The following is a 13,639-nucleotide window of genomic DNA, read 5'->3' on the forward strand; positions in this document are numbered from 1 at the left end:
TTCAGAAATACTGGTGTGTTTTTGGAACTGACCAGGACTATCAAGATGTTGTAGGGCAAAAACCTGTAATAGTATATAAAAAGGACAGGTGCTTTAAGAATATGTTGGAGAGTGGGTTCAAACACAGGCACAGGGGTAAGATCATGAAATGTGGGCACTGTCACCGATGTAAATATATACCGGAGGTTAATGAAGTGACACTTCAAGGGTTTGGAACAATAAAAATAAAAAATGAGGTATAATTGTGGGTCCAACGGTACAGTGTATGTGGCAATGTGTCAAGAATGCCCTGGGTTCTATATTGGGAAAACTAAGAACAGTTTCAGGAAAAGGGTCTATCAACATATATATGATATTCATAAAAAGGAGAAAATATATATATATCTATATATATATATATATATATATATATATAGTCACATTATTGAACACAAGGGGCATCCTTTAAGTTTACTATTATTGACTATGTTGACCTTGTGCTGAGGGGGGACTGGCTGATGATTTTTTGGAGTATAAAGAACTACAGTGGCAACTATGCACTAATGCCATGATCTACCCAGGCCAAAATGAAAATATTACTATCAATTCGATTTTAAGGTTAAAAGCTGCCAGTGCTCTGTGAAATGTTTGATTCTGGGGACCAACCTTGTGGTGTATAATTCTGTATTCTGTGTTTTTAAAGTGTGGTTTTGTCACTGTCTTTTTTATAAACATGGATGTCTTTTAAATAACACACAGCATGGTGTTAATGTTTACTGTGCATTGTTGTTTAATTGATAAACATGTGGATTAATAGGTTTATTGGTAGGAGGGGCCATATACGCACATTTTATTTTTGTTCTTATTTAAGGTTGTGGTTTTGTATGCATTTTATTCTGATGAAGTCCTGCTCTGTGTGGACGAAAGTGCTTAATAAAGTGGAAAATAGTGATTCTGCCTAATTTCTCTACCTTTGTTGGTTTTACAAGTTTATTTGTGTCTTGTGGCATTTTTGATTGGATGTGCTCAATATCTTTCCAAGATGCTTACTGTAATGCCCCACCACTGGACCAGTAATCCAGGAGCCTTAATCCTCCCCACTGGTAACACTGGGGGACATACACTGGGAAGATGACAAGCACACACACAGTACTTCCAGATGCAGCTCTCTGCATCAACTGCAATTTCCCTGAAGAGCACACACAGACCAGTAAGTCCACGCTTGGTTTCTGCCTCCTTCTCCAGATCCCCGATAAGACTCCCCACTGGCAGCGCTACACTGTCTCTGTCCAACTATTGCTTCATGTCCCTACCCATGTAGCTGACACACACACTGTTAGAGATTTGTTTTACACACACACACACAAACACACACACACACACACACACATGCACACACACACACACACACACACACACACACGCACACACACACCTCTGGGAAAGCGTTACTCGTTCCTCTCTAATACAAATAACGAGAAGGCGCGGGGTTTCGTTCAGATGCTTTAATATATACAAACACATCCGGATGGATAGCAGCATCTTTAAATATGAACAAACTAGTTAACAAACAGAGCTTACATACATACATGTTCACATCTCAACAGCTAACTACAAAACAGCAGTCAGGCTCGCATGTGCTCAGCATTTGTACTCTAGTACAAGCCCTTGGATAGCTTCTTAAATTTATATACACACACACACACACACACACACACACACACACACACACACACACACACACACACACTGTTCTACAGAAAGGTTGGCACAGGCTTACTAGTTATGCCTCCTTTTGCCCAGACTATAAGGAAGTTATTACTGGCACCAGAACCCCTTATTGACTACTTTAAGGCCCTTAACAGAGGGTGTCCAATCTTACTGTGCAATGTTACTACCAATACAAATGGTAGTTTGACCAAGAGCAATGCTATTAGGAGTGGCTCACACAATGTCACCAAATAAATATGCAAGTATTCCTGACTGTATCTAATAGAATTACTATACCCTAGTATACGTACTTAATTAGAACATCAGGGCAGATGTGGTGAGTGGATTTTGATGTTGTCAGGTCAAAGACAGAATATAGAATGCTCTGTCTCTCTCTCTCTCTCTCTCTGAGAGTTCTTAAATTAATATATCAAATATTACTGCTGGAATAGCTTGCAGAATGACATAATTTCTTTCTGTCCCAGATAAACACCCCACTGCTGCAATCTGGCATCTACTTGTGAAAATACATAGACCAGGGCTTTTCTTCAGATCTTGGTAGATGCTGGAAGTCATAAAAACAATGAAACACTTCCAAGACAATATAGAAAGTTCCCTAGTTTTACACATTACGTCTCCTTGCTGCCATAAAGTAATTTAATGTCAGTTGTTTTTCTGAAGTTAACCTTCTTTTGTTTCAGTTTCCAGTGTTAACATATATAAACAGTTACAATAGTGCAAGTACACTTCTGTTCTTTTCCAGTAGGGTACACTATTATTACATTTTTAAGCTCAGTGCTCTACAAACCCTTTTCAACATACATTCCTGTACCAGCAGTTTGATATACACATAACATGCAGTTCTAATACAGTTATAACACAAGCATCTTACAAACATCCTACACAAATCATTTCGATATTCACCAATGACATATAATTATTTACAAAATTCCAGATAGCTGTACTGGCAGGATCTCCTTTCATAACACCTAATATTAAGTAAAGATAAACAGGCACTCCAGAAGATTCCTACATTTTAGGCTGGGAGCCAATTTCTTTCATTTCTGAGCTCTGCCCTTTGGATTCGCAACAGCCCCCGGGTGTTTTCAAAAAGTACAACATTACTGACAGCCTATGTCAGACTACAGGGGTTCTAGGTGTTCTTGTACTTGAGTGGTTGGCTCCTAACCACTCTGACCAAGAATCTGTTAACTCAGCATAGGTACAGGTACTTCACAGATTGGGGTTACAGTAAACCTGGCAAAAAGCAAATTGAACCCAACTCAGTCCATGGAATTCATCCGATGCCACCAACAGCTCAAATAGCCATCGTACCACGGCACAGGATTGTGTCCATTTGACAAGCAGCAGACCTAGTATTGTCTCACCCACTGCCCTCAGTGACACTAGTTCTGAAACTTTAGGGCTTGTGGCTTCTGCGATCACTTTGATCCCTCTTTCCAGATTTCACAGGAGACCTCTTCAGTGGACCCTCTCGGTTCAATGGTCCCAACTTTAGTATCCCCTCAGCACCACAATCAGACTAACACCTGTATGCACAACTTACATAACATTGTGGATCGCATCCACAGAGTTGTTAGAAGGGTGTCCATTTTGTCTTTCACCTCCATTAGCTGTGGCTACCACAGCTGCTTCAATTTCAGGATGGGGGCATTATGAACGGAAGACTGTTCACGATACTTGGACACCATTAGAGACCAACATCAATGTCCTGGAAATGAAAACAGTCCTATTTTGCATTGCACACATTTCAAGACTCTCTTCCAGTGGGTGTAATTTCCATTCAGACAGACAACATGATAGCCTGGTATATCAACAAGCAGGGAGGAATCAGATCTTGTCCTTTCTCGAGAAGCCATGCTAGTGTGGCAATGGGCTATGTCTTCCTGTCGTTTTCTTTTACTTATGTACATTCTGTGGACTTCCAATGTACTAACAGACAGATTAAGCAGGTGCATTCTTCTGCCTCACTAGTGCTTCTTGAATCAGACAGTGGCAAACAAAATTTTCTGCAACTCGGGCCAACCTTGCTGTTATATGTTTGTGTCCTACCTAAACAACAAGTGCAGTCACTTGTCACTTTGTCCTGATCCCTCCTCATGGTCAGTCACTGAGGGACGCTCTGATCCACAGTTGGCCCCTGGGACTCCTTTACGTCCCTCCCCCCTTTTCCATTGATCACAAAACTTATGCAGAAAGCCAGAAGGTGCAAGGTGAAAATAATCCTTATTTCCCTGTACTGATCTCACAAGTCTGGTTCCTGCATCTTTGGTCTCATCTCCTACACCCTTCCTGGACCCTGGCTTACAGCCCAGATTTCCTATCCCATCTATATGGGCACCCTCCCTTGACCCAGAAACTTTGAAATTGACAACTTGGTTCCTCCAATTCTTACAATGGCCAGAGATGCCAGGTTTTCAGATGATGTAGTTCACATCCTTATGGTTTCACAGAAGTCTAACACCAGGTCAGTATATCAAAGAAAATGTAAAAGATTTTCCTTTTGAGCTACAGGAGAGGGTTTAGACCCTTTTTCTGTGCCCTTTCCTTCCATTTTTTTTGCTTAACCTATAATATAATCTCTGTTCATTGTGACTCAATGTTCAGTTATTATGTGTACCTTGTATATCTTTAAAAAAAATGTTGTAACTTTTGAAATTTTTTTGAATTTCATGTAATTTTTTGTAATTAACTCCAGAGCTTTTCTCCTAAGTCCTCAGCTGAAAATGGGCCTGACCCTTTTGGAATATCCCAGTAAACAAAAATAAATAAAATGTTCCAAAAAGGTTCTGGTTTTCCACAAAGTACAGCTCACAGCCATGTCTAATTTTCAAATAAGACACGCTGAGACTTGTATACCCGCTTTAAACGTATCTAAGGCTTTCCTTAAAGGGATTTTCCAGTTGAGAGGTATGGTACCTGGCCTACCGTCCATACCTCAGTGTCTCACTATAAGTTGCATGTACAATCCAGATCTTGCATCTCTTTTGGTTCTGCTGTTCTCAGGAATATTCTTCCCTGATACTGTCCAGACAAATTAGTATCCAGGCTATCTGCCCCAACAATTGAATCAGATCTAAATGGACAACATTGAATACGAAAGTTATGTACTCACCATAATGATAAATCTGTGTTGTCTTATGTTTGTCTGGTTTAACATCCCTCCTTCCAAATTGTCATCTCCTGTATCTTCAATAATGGGTGATACTCTGGGAGCCTTGCTAATGCAAACCTTAGCAGGTTGGTTCTGTTTGCCTTTACATGGGACCACCCTTCCCTTTTGTTGTACTGACGGCAATCATTAGTGGAATCTCAATATTGGGCTTATAATCTTACATAAAGTAAACTTGATCTGAGGTAATTTGATGGTAGAAGGGGAATTATGGGAATGGAAGTCAGAGCCTTGTATCCGAATGTTTAAAGATGCTTAGACCGGATCCGTGTCAGATCTGTGTCCTAACAGGTGAACCAGACAAAAATAGGACAACACTTATCTATCATTATGGCGAGTATATAACTTTAGTTTTCTGCTGGCACTGATGGTGTACTATTGTGTCAAAAGAACTTAATGAAAATCTCTTAAACCAAGAAGGAGTGAAGAAGTTCTCTTCTTTTCTATCTTGCATATAATGTCTGGTCAACTTTATTACTTGCCTTATATTTTACTTATTTTCTTTTTATTGTATTCACAGATTGTACTGTGTACTATTTTTGTTATTGTTTTAATATTTGTAACCATTGTTCAATTTTTTAATTCTGTTTAATGTGTACTGCAGAGCTTTTCTCCCTGGCCCTTCACTGAAAATGGGCTCATACCCAGTTGGACTTTCCCGGTAAACAAATGTCAAATAAATAAATAAATAAATAAAGTTCACTATTTAAGAATGATTCTAAGTGATTTGCATAGATAGCTCTCAACTGCCCAGATTGCCATAAAATCTACAGATTTTGTCTTATATTTTTGGTCTGTTCCTCATAAAAGTTGTGGTTTTCTGGCAAGTCACTAAGGAATAAATTCACTAAATAATGATGCAACATTTGCTCTGAGTGTTGATGGAGAAATATAGAGAAGGTCAGAAGGAGTTGCATTGTGTCTTTGTGGACTTGGAGAAAGCATATGATAGGGTATCTAGAGAGGAGTTGTGGTATTGTATGAAGAAGTCAGGAGTGGCAGAGAAGTATGTAAGAGTGGTACAGGATATGTACGAGGGTAGTGTGACAGTGGTGAAGTCTGCAGTGGGAGTGACAGATGCGTTTAAGGTGGAGGTGGGATTACATCAAGGATCAGCTCTGAGTCCTTTCTTATTTGCAGTGGTGATGGATAAGTTGACAGACGAGATCAGACAGGAGGGCCCCATGGACTATGTATGATGTTTGCAGATGACATTCTGATCTGTAGTGAGAGTAGGGACCAGGTTGAGGAGACCCTGGAGAGGTGGAGATATGCTCTAGAGAGGAGAGGAATAAAGGTCAGCAGAACTAAGACAGAATATGTGTGGGTGAATGAGAGTGAAGATAGAGGAAGGGTGAAGATGCAGGGAGTAGAGTTGGCAAAGGTGGATGAGTTTAAGTACTTGCGATCAACAGTTCAGAGTAATGGTGAGTGTGAGAGAGGTGAAGAAGAGAGTACAGGCAGGGTGGAGTGGGTGGAGAAGAGTGTCAAGAGTGATTTGTGACAGACGGTACCAGTAAGAGTGAAAGGGAAGGTCTACAAGAGGGTAGTAAGACCAGCTATGTCGTATGGGTTGGAAACGGTGGCATTGACAAAAAAGCAGGAGTCAGAGCTGGAAGTGGCAGAGTTAAAGATGTTAAGATTTGCACTGGGTGTGACAAGGATGGACAGGATCAGAAATCAGTATATTAGAGGTTCAGCTCAGGTTGGACGGTTTGGAGACAAAGTCAGAGAGGCGAGATTGCATTGGTTTGGACATGTGCTGAGGAGGGATGCTGGGTATACTGGGAAAAGGATGCTAAGGATGGAGCTTATGGATGAGATGAGAGAGAACATGAAGGTGGTTGGTGTGACACAGCAATATGCAGAGGACAGGAAGAAATGGAAACAGATGATCGGCTGTGGCGACTCCTAACAGGAACAGCCAAAAGAGAAGAAGACGACATAACATTTGAGTTTCATACTTCATATCCTTCAGAAAATGCATTGTAACATGATTCCTATTATTGTTGCAACTTTCCAAGTTCATAAGAACAATATTTAAACTTTGTCCCTATTTTTGGGCCTTTCCCCTGCTATTATTTAAGGCTTTGTAAAGATTTCTTGAGGTAAGAGGTTAAGATGGATGTTTGTATAGGACGTCTCAGCACCCAGCTTGTTACAGCTACAATCAGGAGCAAAGTCAAAAGTAATCAGGGAAAGACAAAGGTGGCTCTCAGGGCCAGGGTGACTTTCTGTTAACATTGGTGACTTACAAAGTTAGCATAACAAGATTTGTATTGGCATGTTTTTTTCTGGATACTAAGAAGTCTGTAACAGATATGGTGTTGTTTATATTAACCCTCACACTGTTTTTACAAAACTACATATCTTATGAGGCTCAAAACAAAATTCTGAATCAAAATCTGAGACATTTCTGAAAAACAGGGACAGCTGAGTTGTATGCAGCGCATTGCATTTATGAAACAGTTGGGAGGTGCTTTTTCGTACTTAATGTGCAATTTGTTCACCGGGAAAGTCCGATAGGACAGAGCCAGTTCTCAAGGGAAGGTCTGGTGATAAAGGGTCGATGCATGTTTTTGTACTGTGAAAGGAATCCGGAGCACCAGAGGAAACGCAGAGGGTATGCAAACTTCGCAGGCGCCCCAGCTGAGACTCGAACCGGAGATTCCTTTTCTGTGAGATCATGCACCATTTACCTTTAATAAATGAAACTGAAACAAAAACGAGATGAGCTGTGAACTGAATTACTAAACAGCGCTACACGAGAAGTAAGAAAAACTTTAAACTTTTCGTCTTTTCATTTGAACTAAAAGGTAAATATGACTTTATTCGAGTTTCATTTTTCTAAGGGCCTAGCGCACGGCAACAGGTAGTTGTAGATCAGTATGTGTAGTCGATTAGTTGTTTGTTAATCAAGCCACAGAAAACGACATTAAATCCAGGACAGGAACCGCACCCTAAAGTAGAGACCCTGTTTCAGTTGTTTAGTTTCTTGTGTGTGTGTTCTAGTTTGTTTATAAACTCCTTTTATTATTTTATTAGTAGAGGTTTCACATCAGTATGCGTCAGGGTGAGTGTGCAGCAGCTGTCAGAACGAAGTGAAACACATCCGGTTCGTACATAATATATGTGTGTGTGTCAGGTAGTCATAAAAGTTGTATTTCTGGTTAGGCTGATTCACCTTTTACTTAGATATGCACTGAACTAAGGTTTTATGCTTTATAATCCTTACTGTCAGCGGCGTCACAGCACTCTAACCCTGTTATAACAACTAATTTGACACACCCTCTGCACTTACAGTTATGAATAATCAACGTTTCAATGTATACACATCTACATCTGTGACTTAATACATACAAAAAATGTGTTTTCCTGTACCCATGCCCACAATCTTTTCATTTTTTGGCATTATTTTCCTGTATGTTTTGCATGTTTATGCATTGGGACAGGGTATTGTCAGTGGGTTACTTATCTCAGAACTACCTGCTGACTCTCTATAAACTTTTACTGATTCATGGAGGCGCCACCATCCATCTTTACAACTTCTTCTCTGTGTGACACATGGAGCAGCTACTACTTTGGGTTATTCCTTCCCATGTCTGCAAGAAGAAGAATGTTGTCAGGGAGTTTTTGGGATTTCAGACTGGCTCCTGTAGTGCCTCAGTTGCAGGTGGGTCTGTTGTGGCCACTCTTGGTTGCTCAGACTGCTTATCTTTTCTCTGGTCCCTCAATTGTTGCACCTTGAGTCAGTAAGGGCCAGGGCATAGGCCACCCCATATGGCTGTAGGGATGCACTTTGTAGGCAAGTCAGAATTGTTCTTGTTGGCCTAAGGGAAGGGACAGGTAAGGGCCCTTCACTTAGTAGGGAAAGGGAACCTGAACCTGGGATGGGGTCTGTCTTTTTCTCAGGAATTTCCTGGGATGAGAGAACTTAATGTAAAAAAATCTTGTCTTCTCCTGTGTCTATTTCTGTGGACAAGAAAGATTTGCACGAGAGCTTATTTCTACAATTTCTTTACCTACTGCCTCTTCAAGAAAAGAAAACATTCCCTTTCTTTCTGACTTAGAATTCCAGTGAACAAGGGAGAATGCTTTTTTTCAGGAATTTGTAACATTCCATCTGTGTGACATATGGGTTCTGTTCTGAGCATCGGAACCGACTCGATCGTTACTACAGCTAGTGATCAACAAAAACTCTTGAGCTTTAACCCTTACCCAAAATGCTCATTTCCCACTTACCTCAGATAGAGTTTGCAGAAAACAGACCGATATAAAGAAGGACATTTTCTGATATCCGTAGTTCTGTGCAAGTAAAAACACAGTTGGCTTTGAGTATCTAACAAATGTAAGCAATATTCACGTTTGTTGGTGAAGTTGTGAAAGAACACTGGCAAATGAATGGTCTGGCTGATACTGGCCTCTGAGACTACCTTAGATAGAAAGGAAGGGTTAGTTCTTAAAGAAACCGTGTCTTTGTGAAAAATCAAGTATGGTGGCTTACAAGATAAGGGCTGTATTTCTGAAATCCTCCCAGCAGAAGTTCTAGCCACTAAAAGTGTAGTCTTCCAGGATAAAATAGGGGTCGCCACAATGGATCACTGGTCCGCTATTGATTGGCAGTGTATTTTTACAGTGTTGAGTTGCCAGCCTGGCGCCCAACCTTCAACACACACTCGCGCACCTTCAACACACACTCGCGCACCTATCTGCATGTCTTTAAAGTTCACTCGACTGCACGGAGGACATGCAGACTCTGTAAATCACAGTCAGCTGCTGGCTTGGAGGGACGTTGAGCAATAGCTTGCAACACCAAGTTTAGACCCCAATGTGGAGTAGGCTCTTTAAAAGGAGGTCTTAGCAAGAGTCCCTTTTAAAAAGTGTACTTGAAATATGCTTTTTCAGAGGGATACAGAGAAGAAAAGGTAATTAAGATGATTATCTTTCACTTTTGAAAGTGAAAGAGAAAACTGCTTAGAGAAGAAATGGTAAAAGATTGGTGTTCAACCCCCACCCACAACAGGAGAAGGAATTTGGTTGTGGTTAGACAATAAAAAAAGGATTCTGTCTCATCAGAAATATGCCCAATACTATAAAAGATGTCAATATAGTAGCAGAAGGTGAACTGATAGGAAGTTATAAAGTAAAAAAAAAAATCAGTATCAGACAGCAGTACGTATGAACCTATAAGTATATACACTCTGGCTAGGCTTATGCCCTAGGGCAGATAGCGTAGTATGAACCTATGAACCTATAAGTATATACAGAAACTTAAGAGGGCTTAGCACAGAAATGTGATAAAAGAAAAATTTTATTGAGAACGTTCAAAACAACTTTGAGTACATGAAGTGAAACAAGCAGGAGCATGCAGTATTCTGAGCCTGAACATGGAATGCAAATAAAGGCAAACTTGTTAAATAACTGTAAGGAAAGGATGTAAAGGATGTAAAACAAATGATGCATCTATTATGAGACGAGCTTTGCAGTGAAAGGGCAGCAGAAGAAAGGAACAAATCCTTCAGCTTGCAAGTTTGGGGTTGTGTATGAACCCCCCATAAGTGTGGCATTGGGATGAATGAAGACTGACCGACTCCTATACATTTAAGTAAGAGATAGGGGTTTGAGTCATAAAGAACGCTAACGCTCCCAAACATATGGTATGGTAATTTTCTTGTGGTGAGTTGTACAAGTGTGTCATATTGCTTGGCTAGCCTTGAGGTTTGTTTGTTTCTGATGTAAATTGAGACACGTCCACCATCTGTCCCTACCTGAGTAGTAGTGGTCTAAATGTGTGGAAGGCATTGTAGCCCTGCACTGCTGGGCTGCTCTCTTCAGCTCTAAATTATGTGTCGGTAACTATGCATATGTGTACATTTTCTAGTTTTTGCAGGAAGTGGATTTTTTTTTTGTTTAGACTCCTGGCATTGAGCAGTAAAACCATTAGATTTTTCTGGCTAGGTCTAACTATGTCAGATGGCCTGTCAGGTTGACAGTGCCTAAAGAAGGCACTATGGGGTTGGATTTAATTTCTAACCAATATTCGAAAGTCTAGAGAGGACAGGAGCAGACCATCCCTGGAGAAACCCGCGTAGTCTGTAAATCATATCTTCATAGGCTAACAGATATTGTACCCCTTAGAATGACAGCATAAGTTAATTATTAAAGTTGGTTATCTTTTTTAAATGGTGTGGCATCATCCCTGGAGAAAGTAGCTGCTCACTGCTAGGCTTGTACCAGTCTGAGGGTCACAGTCAAGTCTCTTTTTCTTGGTCCAGGGAGGTACTTCTCAGCTCATTTACACCCATGTGGACTATGATTGATTGAGTTATACTAGTGGTTTAATGTCCTAAGTGCATGTGTGATTTGGCAGATCCTGGCCCCAATAGGCAACTGACAGTAAACCAATCTTTCCTCAGCTTGGGGAGAGGGATAACATTATGCCTCATGGTGGAGTTGCCTATAACCAAAATATTGGGTTGTATGGTGGTCTCTTATGCTAGGGCTGAATGTGACATGGTATGTGTAACTTGTTAGTGTATGTTTGTATTTTCCAAGGAAACTTATTGTAATTTCTGTGGTTAGGAAGTCTTAGAGGTTTGCTTAGATTACTTTTAAGAACCTCTGCACAAGTGGGTCAGTGTGTTTGTCCTGTAGTGTATTTACCAGGTGGTGTGTATTTTTGACAACCTGTTTGGTATTTGTAGTGGCTTTAAATGAGAGTTACTTCCTGTAATTGCATCTCTCACATACTGTGTAAGATTGTTTGTTTGCCTTACGTTTTTCTGAAAACACGATAATTCTCAAAACAGTTCAGGATGCCCATTTCTGTTAAGCTGGCTATGGAGACAGACAGACAGACAGTTTCAGGAGGGATAAAGGTAGAAGGACAGCCCCAAGCTCATAAAAATAAGAGGTGTGCTATCAAGGCACTTAACTCTCTGAATCGTCTTTGGCTCCCAGGACCTCTTCATGTTGTTACAGACAGTACCGCAGTCAGTGAGGTTCATCAACAAGCAAGGGGGGAGCGAGGTCGTACCCCTTTTGCAGGCTAGCCATGTTAGTTTCCGATATAACTTCACAGTGCAGTCTAACTCTACAAGCATCCTGCATTCCATCAGAGCAAAAGTGTATGCCAAATGGAAACTAGATTGGAGTCTTCCAAGATTTGATCCATCTGTGTTGAGGTCTATGTCTGAACAGTCAGCTGACAAAAGTGTGCTCTAGAACTCCACACAAAAGACATGGAAGACAGATGCATTTTCTTTTCCTAAACAGGAATTTTCTTATCTGCTTTTCTACTCTTTCCACTAACATCCAGGATACTTCCAAAGATTGAGAAGGAGACCCACAAAATGTTCATCATATTGATCACTGCTGCATTAGCCTTAGATATATGGTGGTATATCCTGCCAAAGATATAACAGTGGGCTAGCTTCCAAAACTTCAGGATAGCCATGCACCAAAACTGCCAGACAACTTGAGCTGAGCTGACAAAAAGACAAGTTTGGGCAGAAAGCCCTTTAACGCTTCTCTGTGGGTTTTAAGGACTGACCGTTGGCTTGTGCTTTCCTCTGCTGGGCAGATGAGTTTAGTCACTATGAATCAGGGGTTAGCCACATCCTCTGCAGCTGTTGGGGTCCCCTCATTGGGCAAGGGAGCAATACTCTTGTTGATCGTGGGAGGGGGAACAGGGAGGTTTCCGTGTTGTGTCAGAATGCTGTGTCCATCCCCGAGGAAGCTGCCACCATTAGTAACACGGCTGGTCCCATTTTGGTACCATTTTTCCTGTCAAGAAGAAACCGAAAACCAAGCGTGTATTTACTCCTCCTCAAAATGTTTTTTTTTTTTTTTTTTTCGAGAGGAATGGCTTAGTGAGTCTGGTCCTGCATTTTAATTCAGGCTGTTGATCCTTCTTGTAAAGTATTTTCTGGTAAAAGAAAGAGGGATTCCTCTTTTCCTGAAAAGATTCAAGATTCTGTATCTGAACAGGAAGATGCAAGGATGGATACAGGATTGTTTATTCAGATTTCTGACAGACGTAAAGGCGAGCTCAGTCTCTGATTCTTTCTGTGGAGGTTTCCCCTTCTGTGAGACTATTGCTAGAATGCCCCAGCATTTTCAGTGGGAGAACACTGAGGTTTCTTAGTGCCTCAGAAAATAGTATGAGTTGTTAAAGGAGTTTCTAGAACCTACCCCCATTCTTCCTGTCCTGTCTGCTTTACAGGATGCATGTCTTTCTGACTGCAGTTTTCCTGATAGTCAGTCAGCTGCACCTAAAAAGGCAAATAGGATGTCTAAAGTTCCTCAGTGATGTAAATTTTTATACACTATTTCTACACCTTTACCCAGGAGCTGTAGCTTTAGTTGATCCGACTGCTGCTAAGCACTTAGTTAATTTCAGTCCTATTCTTTTTGATAAAGCTTGGGACACATTGGGGAAAACGCATATACTTCTGCAACTTTAGTTTTCATAATTTTGAATTGTCAGGCTAGTATGTGTGTTCTGACAAATTGTAAAAGTACGAGAAATGTTTTATCTGCACTTTCTTCTTGTGAGGAAGGAATCTGCTTTAAATAACTGTCTCGGCTATTGCACCGGTCACTACGAGGAAGGAATCTGCTTTAAATAACTGTCTCATCTATTGCATCGGTCACTATGAGGAAGGAATCTGCTTTAAATAACTGTCTCATCTATTGCACCGGTCACGACTCATTGTTTACTGGTTGTGTGTATGACTGTTGATACTTCTTCAGGGC

The 13,639-nt window shown here is 40.7% G+C and overlaps 1 protein-coding gene across 2 annotated transcripts in view; it reads left to right on the top strand.

The window, feature by feature from the left end:
* The first annotated feature begins 7,383 nt into the window (after positions 1-7,383).
* The window catches only part of LOC122808650 (protein mono-ADP-ribosyltransferase TIPARP-like), a 519,303-nt gene continuing 513,047 nt past the window's right edge, over positions 7,384-13,639 (top strand). Inside the window, exon 1 of one of the 2 annotated variants that reach the window (XM_044079621.1) lies at positions 7,384-7,698. The gene's annotated coding sequence lies outside the window, so the exon portion shown is untranslated. The remainder of the gene's footprint in view (positions 7,699-13,639) is intronic. The other variant, XM_044079622.1, reaches the window with a different exon arrangement.

The sequence above is a fragment of the Protopterus annectens genome, chromosome 8.part0, assembly GCF_019279795.1.
Source record: "Protopterus annectens isolate FY-2018-M chromosome 8.part0, PAN1.0, whole genome shotgun sequence".
In the NCBI taxonomy this organism is placed as follows: domain Eukaryota; kingdom Metazoa; phylum Chordata; order Ceratodontiformes; family Protopteridae; genus Protopterus; species Protopterus annectens.